Here is a 9744-nt window from a genome sequence, read left to right as displayed (position 1 = left end):
ACAAGAACACTACTCTAATTGGTGTCACTAAGGATAGAGATAAGGAGCTTAGTTTGGTCTCTTACTTCCTTGTGGAGGCATTGTCTCTCTTTTCAAGGAAGTACCCTAGATGTCCGTGAATGGGTTACCCCTGTCACTAGGGCCCCTCGGGTGTACGATCTAGGATATTCTCTCTACGAGATAGTTAATTCCTACACAATAAATTAACACGATATAGAGATCGAGTAGTCGAAACAAAGCAAGCGAAATCATCCAATGAAATAGAGGCAAAAGTATGAGTCTTACATTAAACCAATCCACAACTACTCCCTCATCCTAGAACAAAGAATCTACTCCATAGACGCCGGAGAAAAATCCGAAGACATAATGTTAAGCATACAATTCTCAAACAAGAAGAGAGAAAGAAAAAAGATGCTTATCCAATGACGACGTGTGATTGTCGGATCCAATCCTTTACTTCTGGAGTTGATGTCGTGATGAAGGATCGCTGGACGGAGGTCCTGGATGGCGTAGAACGACACCAAGTCGATTCTCTCCCTCACGGCTCGCTTCTCGGCTCCCCCCCCCCCCTCGAGAAAAAAGGTTAAAGCCCTTTTATAGGCTAGGGTGCAGTTGCGGCGGCACGCCCGTGCCAATGTGGCACGGTCGTGCCCTTTCTTGTCTCTGGCCACACTGCACGGTCGTGCCAATTGGCATGGCTGTGTGAACTTCGGGCTCGGCTCCTGGGGCACGACCGTGTAAGGTTGCATGGTCGTTCCTTGCTTGGCTTCGGTCATGGGGGGCACGGTCGTGCAAGTATGCACGGCCATGTACTGATCTGCCTCTGGGTTGGCCGCACGACCATGCAAGGTTGCACGGTCGTGCACTTTCCTTCTCCTGTTTGGCCACACGGTCGTGCGAGGTTGCACGGTCGTGTTCTCTGGCTTGTTCCGGTGCGTCGACAATCGCTGTTTTTGCTCCGAAAGTTATCTCTGTCAACACAAAACCAAACAAAGAGCAGATATCCAAATAAAAGAATATATACAATGAGTATATGATAAAAGAGGTGATCATGCAAAGAATATATACGTATAATGCAAGTGAATGTGCGTTAAAACATGCATAAATGATCATAATATTTACGTATGATCCTGTCTGATAAGCTGGATAAAACGAAAAGCTGGGGAGAAAACCTACTGCTGATGAGGAGCAATACCTGACTGAATACCGATCCGAGAAACCCAAAGCGGATCGGGGAGAATAAAGTCATAGAATGCCCTCCTTGTACGAAGACTCAATGACGAGAGAGAGGTCTGACTGAAGAAAACCGAGATCCGGAGCTCCTAAGGCTTCCTGCGCACAAGAGACCAACCAACACTATTGTCAGTGACCTAAGACCGGGGTGGGAATCCCTGGCTAGGCCCTCCGACGCTCAAGTCAGTGATCTCTCTTGGTGTAGTAGAAGGAAGAAGAAGATGAACAGTAGTTAAAAACTAGAGTCGTGAGTGTGAGCATCAATGTGAACTTACCTTGCCAACGGAGAGGATTCCCTTTTTTATACCATTTCATATAACCTCCGCAGTCATGAAGTGGACCCCAGTTTGTTAGAGTTTGTTATGAGATGACGTAAGCTCTGTACTTGCATAAAATAACTTTTAAGGAATCCCTTTTGTACCCCAGATGTACATCTTTTGTCGTTTAGTACCTGCAGAAAAGTCTAGAAGCATTTTTCCCGCTAAACCTGTTATACAATCATATAAGTTGTTTATGAACATTCCTGGAACATTTGTTCTCGCTTATACCGAGTTATATTTATCGCTCCGACCTGTTTAGTTGACAACTTGATATTAGATTATAAATCCTACAAGTTCTTGTGTTTACATACATGGGCGATCACATGTACTCGACTAATACCAGTCCATACCTAATCGTACTACTCCAGATCATCTTACCTTATCTATCTTGCATGCTTAAGCCTGGCCGGTATTGACCTGTCCTTCTCAGGGTATATCTCGGTCGATATTAGCTTACCCTTATGAAGGTATATATCGGTCGATATTGACCTGCCTCCCCTAAGGGATATATCGGTCGACATTGACCTGCCTCCCCTAAGGTATATCTCGGTCGATATTGACCTGCCTCCCCTAAGGTATATCTCGGTCGATATTGGCCTACCTCCTTGAGGTATATCTCGATCGATATTGGCCTGCCTTCCTCAAGGTATATCTCGGTCGATATTAGCTTACTCTCATTAAGGTATATATCGGTCGATATTGACCTGCCTCCCCTAAGGGATATCTAGGTCGATATTAGCTTACTCTCTTGAGGTATATATCGGTCGATATTGACCTGCCTCCCCTAAGGGATATCTCGGTCGATATTAGCTTACTCTCATTAAGGTATATATCGGTCGATATTGACCTGCCTCCCCTAAGGGATATATCGGTCGATATTGACCTATCTTCTTAATTCTGCTATCTTCTTTCCCTTTTTCACCAAGGATCTACTAAACCTAACCCATATCACTAGCCTTCCCTTCAAGTCTAGTCGAAGGAGGTGTAGCCGACTAACTAGACACAAGTCTATTTTTGTTTCTTTGCCTTTCTTTACCCGTGATTCTGCCATGGGTACTATAGTGGCTTCGCACTCCTATGATATAGTCATCCCGTGAACTCAAGTACAGTGATCCCGTGAACCCAAGTACAGTGATCTCATGAGTCTTTGGATCCTTTAAATAGGGCTACTACCCTCTTTTCGTTCTCTATTCGCCCCAGTTCTTTTTCTTCCTTGTTCACTTCTTCTAACCGATAGTATGGCCTTAGATCTCCCTTTCTGGGGGCAATTCTTGTCGGACAAGGCGAGATCTATATATGAGTTTGTCCAAGCTTTGACTTTAGTTAACCTTTTGGTCCGAGAAACTATCCTAAGAAACGAAGTTTCTCGAGATCTAGAATCTCCAACTAAAGGCACGACTGCTCCGGAGACCCAACAAGCTTTAGAGGAGTTCCCACTACTCATGGAGGTTCCAGTGCCTAGCCCCTGGGCATCACGACGAAGGCGCAGCCCATGTTACCTGCAGGCTAGGGTGGTCACTCTGGAAGCAGAGCTCAAAGGCTCCAACAGGAAAGGGGCTCTTCAGTCACCTTTCCACCGGGACATGAATACATTTTGTCCTTCTTTATTCATGGGACCATTCTGCTTCATAGTTTCCTTCGTCCCGGGCAAAATATTGTCACTTCTGCTGCCCGGGCAAGCTTCCTTCGTGCTAGGCAAAATATTTCCACTTATGCGCCTTGGCAAGCTTGGCTCCAGTGGGATTGAAATCTTCTAAGTACTATGATAATTTAGATTAATAATCTACACTAGCATCCCAGGATTTAGCATTTTGAAAAGAAAATGTAATGTTATGTACTTGATCATGTCTTAAATGTAAAATTGAATGGTTTTTTTAATCAAATTAGGTGACTCCTTTGAATCTTTTTGGTTTATGAGAATAGACAGGCTCTTCAACTTTTTCAAAATAATTGAATACTAATATTCCCTTTCTTAATATGTCACCCGGCCGATATTAATTTATCTACAACAAACAAGGTTATCTCGATCGATATTAGTCTGTGCTTTATAATAACCTTAATTCAAACAATGCTTTATGCCTAAATGATTCTCCTCATTTTTCAATATTTGTTCTCGATCCGGGTTTTGTCAAATTCAATCAATCCTTCTTTATTGCGTACAGTAGACCTTGCCTCTTTTCTCCATAATTTCTTTAATCATGATTAGCTTTTCACTGGTAAGAGAATGTTGGAGGCGCGTGACAAGGCTTCACCAACCCCTGCGTGATAAGATTTGTCGCGTTCAACATAAATGCCCACTTATGATTACATGACACGTGTCTTTTCTTTTTTCTATGTAACACTAGTATTTGCTCTTTTTCTATAATCCACGGCGTCTATTGAAACAAAAGTGTTTTGATCTAAGGATGGTTGTGTGTCTTCTAAACCCTAAACCCTTCATCTTTTCGTCAACTTTGTCCCTTTCTTCCTTGCCTTAGCGTTCTTCTTTTGTTACAGTCTTTGATCAATCCTAGCGCTCAATGCTTTCCGGCGATCTCCTTTCTTGACTCCAGTAAGTAACTTGTTGTTCTGCTAACCTTTACTTCTGTCTATGACTGAAGAAAAGATTGCCCCTTGGTATGTCCAAATTTCATCTTCTTTCGACAAAAATGCTAGGCTTGCTATTCGCAATCAGTATGAAATTCCTAGGGAATATATTATCTTGATCCCTAAGCTAGATGATCATCCTCATCGTCCTCCTGGTAATTGTGTGACTTTTTTCAGGGATCAATTGATAGGGGGTTTGAGGTTTCCCATTCCTCCCTTTCTAATTGATGTGAGTCAGTACTTCGACATTCCCTTGCAGCAATTCACACCTAATGTCTTTCGTTATTTGTGTGGTACTTACATGTTATTCCGCCTATTAGATATTCCTCCTACTCCCCAAATTTTTTTCATGTTTTCTTACTCAAAATGTTCGGAGCCCGGCGTTTTCCTTTTCCAATCTCGAACTAAGATGGTCCTTTTTGAGGATATGCCTTCGCCTCTCAAAGCTTGGAAATCTTGCTTCTTCTTTTTAAAGTTTCCTGGACTCATCCCTTGGTCCCATGCCTGGAAATATTCCTTACCTCCCTTGCCCGACGTCAAGGAGTTTCACCTTCATCCTTCTTTTCCTCTCTATTGTGAAAAACTGCTATGTAACCGCCTTTCTATCCCTAGATGGCTGCGGGTTGATCTTCTGTATCTGTTTGGTCTAAGCCCTGTCAAGCCTGATACACAAGGCTCTTTAGGTAAACTTTTGCTTTTTTCCTTATTGATTTTTACTAACTAAAACTCTTCCTCCTGTTTTGTGCAGTGGCTGGGTTTTATGCTGCTTTGATTGATGAGGAGCTACGTTTGGAGGTGTTAGTGCAATATCCCTTAGGTCAAGGTTGACCAGTTTGACTAACCTTGAGTTGGCTCAAGCTTGAGTCTTGGTTTGAGTTTCGATTATTGACAATACAATACATGGAGACTGACAGGTCGTGGAGATTGCAGGTGCAATCGTCCGTGTGGGAAGTCCTGGTGAGTGAAGCCAGGCAAATGAAAATCCTAGTGAGTGAAGATAGGTGAAAGTCCCGGTAAATGAAACCGGGTAGTTGGAAAATCCTAGTGAGTAAAGCTAGGTGAAAGTCCCGGTGAGTGAAGCCGGACAGTTAGGAAAGTCCTGGTGAGTGAAGTCAGGTAGGTAGAAGTCCTGGTGAGTGAAGCCAGGCAAGTAAAAGTCCTGGTGAGTGAAGCCAGGCAGGGGAAAGTCCCGGTGAGTGAAGCTGAGCAATGGAAATATCTGGTGAGTGAAGCCAGGCACGAGGAAATCCAGATGGGTCAAGGGTGACCGGACATCTGGTAGAAGGACGTCCAAGTGGGTCATGGAGGACCAGACACTTGGCACGAGATGATAAGTCCAAGTGAGTCAAGGTTGACCGAACACTTGGCACAAGGAGAAAGTCTAGATGGGTCAAAAGTTGACCGAACTCATAGCGGTCGTAAGTCCAATAGGAAGTTGGCATGGAACTAGGAAGTTCGGACGTAGTGAGCTTCCGAAGGCCATAACTTTTGACTCGGATATCGAAATGAGGTGATCTCGGATGCGAAACGAAGCTAATTTCAAGCTCTATCCAGTTTTCTACTTTCCAATCGATTGGCTAATCGATTGGGGGGTTCAATCGATTGGTCAATCGATTGGGTGACGTAAATTTATGCAGAAATGGGCTGAATCGATTGGTTAATCAATTGAAAATTCCCCAATCGATTGGTCAACCGATTGAGAGAGTTTCTGAGTGAACAGTAAGCTTCTGAATTGATCAATTAATTGATTGAAGACTCTAATCGATCGGGCGATCGATTGGAGCGTTGGAAATCGCTCGAGAAGCCTTGAATCGATCGAGCAATCGATTCAGGGCGATTCCAGCAAGCACATAGGCACTCTGGATCGATCAGTCGATCGATCCAAAGCCTCCCTAATCGATTGGGAGCAATCCAATCGATTGGGATTCGACCGTTGGCGCAGATAAAGCCGTTGGCGAGCGTTTTTCTGCCTAGTTCTTCCTCGATTCTTCTCCAGCGACACAGCAGCTCTCCACAGTTTCTTCTCCACTCTACCGCCAATTCTTGAGGGGTTCTTGGAGCAAGGTTTGCTGGTGATCCAAGATCAAGAGGTGGGCTACAACAAGAAGTTAGGGTTAGGGTTTTCAGTGCATATCTTGTAAGCTTTTGCTTGTATTTTGTTTTCCCTTTCCTTCTTGTATTGAGAGTGTTGTAAGGCTTCCCCGCCTTTGGTAGTTACCGTAAAGGAGTGTTTTTATAGTGGAGGGTGCATGAGTGTGTGGATCCTTGGATTAGTCACCTCTTGTTGAGGTGGATACCAAGTAAATCCTAGAGTTAGCATTGTGTGTTTATTTCTTTGTATTTTCCGCTGCATATCTTTGAAGAAACAAGCAACGACGAGCACGAGATCACGCCGAGCTATTCACCCCCCTCTAGCTCCATTTTCGGTCCCAACAAGTGGTATCAGAGCGAGGTCGCTCTTCACCGAAATCATCGCCGGAAGGGGCAAAAAGCTAGAGGGTGAAGAGGTTGGAGCAATTCTACAAGTCGAAGACTTTATCAAAAAGGCTCAACTTCAAGATGGAATTCCGAGATGAACTCGGATTCGACACAAGGGTGCCTCCACCATATGTATCCACGAGTTTCGATTCTTGGAAATCAAGAATTGAAAATTTACTTATGATGGAGATAGAGCAATGGTTTGCTCTAATGGAAGGCTTCGAAGCTCCAAAGAATTCAAAGGGTAAAATTCTCAATAGGAGCAAGTGGAGCCAAGAACAAATCCAAAGGTGTGAGGCTAATGACAAAGTGACCAAGATTTTGGTCAATCTATTGCTGAGCAACATCTTGGAGAAAATTGAAGAATTTGAAGATGCCAAAGAGCTATGGAGCAAATTGGCAAAACTTCATGAAGAACCCTCCACTGTACCAATCCAAGAAAAATCAAATGAGGGTGATTCATTGAATCAAGACCAAAAAGAAGAAGAGGACTCCGAGGTTGAGAGGTGCTCAACACCGGAGGAAGAAGAAGAAAGTCCATCCTCAATAGAGCACGAAGGTGAAGCCAAAGGAGTTTACTCCTTATTTCATGTGCATGACGATTCGGAAGTTGAGAGATGTTCAACATCCGAGGATGAAGAGGAAGAAGCATCCACCTCTAGGATTGAGGGGGAGAGTGGATCATTATTGCCGGATCAAGAAGAAGCCTCTACATTCGGATCAAAAGGAGAAGATGTCATCCCTACACATGAAGGTATAAATGTTTCATTTAAGAATAAAAATCATATTATATGTTTTGAGTGTAGGGAACATGGGCACTACAAGAGCAAGTGCCCCAAATTGGCCAAGAAGAAGGGCCAAGTGGAACTAAAGGGCAAGGTGAAGCCCAAGGAGACCGTCCCCACAACAAAGAAGAGCAAGGAGCACATTGTGTGCTTCTCTTGCAATCAAAAAGGACATTACCGGAGCCAATGTCCTAAGGGGAAGAAAGCGGTCCAAGCTAAAGGAGGAAGCATGGATCAAGGGGGAGCCTCCAAGGTAAAATGCAAGGTATCATTTGTTGAGCCTACACCTTTAAATAATGGTAAAAAGCATGCTAGTTCTAATTTATATCATTTTATTGCCATTTACCATAAAAATAGGAAGCATGATAGAATAAACGAAAATCATGTGGCTCTTCATGCTAAAACTATCAAACCTAATGTTAGAAAGATAGAAAATAATTTAGGCAATAACTTTAAGGATTCTAGGTATTTGCCTAAGAAAAAAAAAATCAAAGTGTAAATGAAAAATCTAAGGTTGAGGAGTTATGGAGAGAAAATCAAGTCTTAAGGTCAAGACTTGATAAATTGGAGAGGACTCTTAGAAAAATCACAAATGATACACAAGGGTTCAAGAGTCAAAACCTAGGTTTAGAGAAACAAGGGTCATCCTATGGTCGTAAAGGTTTGGGATACAAACCTAAGGCTAAGAAGGATGCAATTTCTTACCATAGGGTTCCATATAGCTATGGAACTAACTCTAGGCCTAAGGGTCAAGTCAAAAATACAAGGGAAGTTATCCCTAGAAGTATTTTTGCAATAACAAACATGACTAAGACTTCTAAGAAGTCTAAGAAAGTCACTAGGAAGGTCACAAGGGAAGAAATCTCTAGAGTTGATCTGGAAAAAGTGACCAAGGCTTCTAAGAAGCCTAACAAGGTCACTAAGAAGGTATCTAGGGAAGTTATCCCTAGTGAGTACCTAGAGCATCCAAGGAGCTCCAATAGATTTTGGGTTCCTAGGAGCATTTTCTCTACCCCTTAGATAGGATAGAGAGTGTCAACTCCGATTAGAAGGGTAGTTAACCCAACTTTGATGAAATTGACACTCGGAGAGCATTTTCAAGGTTATTATTATTAACCTTTGAAAATGAAGGGGATTATCATTTACTTCTTAAATGGAGTAAAATGTGGCATAGTTTGAGTATTTGGATATAATTTAAATTAGCACAAGAGATCAAGTGTAAAGAAATGTCAAGTTGGGATTTTGACATTTTATTGGGAAGTTAAAGGCAAATCTAAGCCTTATTTTAACTTGTTACTATTTAAAAGAGTATATTGTACTAAAATTTGAGGAATATACTTAACTTAAATTGCACAATGTAGGAAAAGTAAAAGAAATGCTAAGTTGAGATTTTGGCATTTTATTGGGAAGTTAAAGACAAATCGAAGCCTTATTTTAACTTGTTACTCTTTAAAAGAGTAAATTGTGCCAAAATTTGAAGAATATGCTTAACTTAAATTGGCACAATGTAGGAAAAGTAAAAGAAATGCCAAGTTGGGGTTTTGACATTTTTTTGGAAAATCTTGGGCAATCAAGGTTTAAAATTTTAAGATTAGCTAAGGTTTAAGGATACTTAGATAGTTAATCTAGGTATTCTATTTATGCTAATTTGTCATGCTTTATTTGTTCATAATATGCCATGACATCATGTTTTGCATTCATGTTTTATTATGAAAAATATAAAAATATCATGTCATGTCATGCATACATCATGTAGTTATAGGAAACTTTCTTTTGAGAACTATTTATCTTTGATGTATGTCATAACACATCATGTATTATTTTAATTCCTTGCAAATTAAGGACAAATGACATTCATTAACAAGTAACATCCTTGGTAGATGTTCATAACCTTAAAATACCTAGACAGATATGCATGATCCCTAGATTAGGGCAAAACCAAAAGTTTACATCTCACTAAAGAACTATAAGGTGACTTGTATGTGGTTTCAGACACATTAAATATAAGTGAGATGTTAGGATGATGAACAAAACTCAAGATGTTGATTTAGTGTATTTTTTTTAGTTTTAAGTACATCAAAACACATAGTTATGTCTTTTCCAATCATTGGGAAAGCTAATGTACAAGTCATGTGCATTGAGCCCAAAGAATATGGTTGGATATTGGTTTTGAAAATGATTTTAAATATACTTTGGAAAACCTTGATGAAGGCTATCTTTTGATAGTAATCATCATTGAATAGTTGAGCACAAACTTGGAAGAAAACAGTTCCGTCTGCGATTCCTAATTTAATTTCTAAATAACACAATAGGTTATTTAAGGAAAGGTTCGACACTTGTAC

The sequence above is a fragment of the Zingiber officinale genome, chromosome 4B (genome assembly GCF_018446385.1).
Source record: "Zingiber officinale cultivar Zhangliang chromosome 4B, Zo_v1.1, whole genome shotgun sequence".
Lineage (NCBI taxonomy): Eukaryota > Viridiplantae > Streptophyta > Magnoliopsida > Zingiberales > Zingiberaceae > Zingiber > Zingiber officinale.
Note: the sequence above shows the minus strand (reverse complement) of the source record.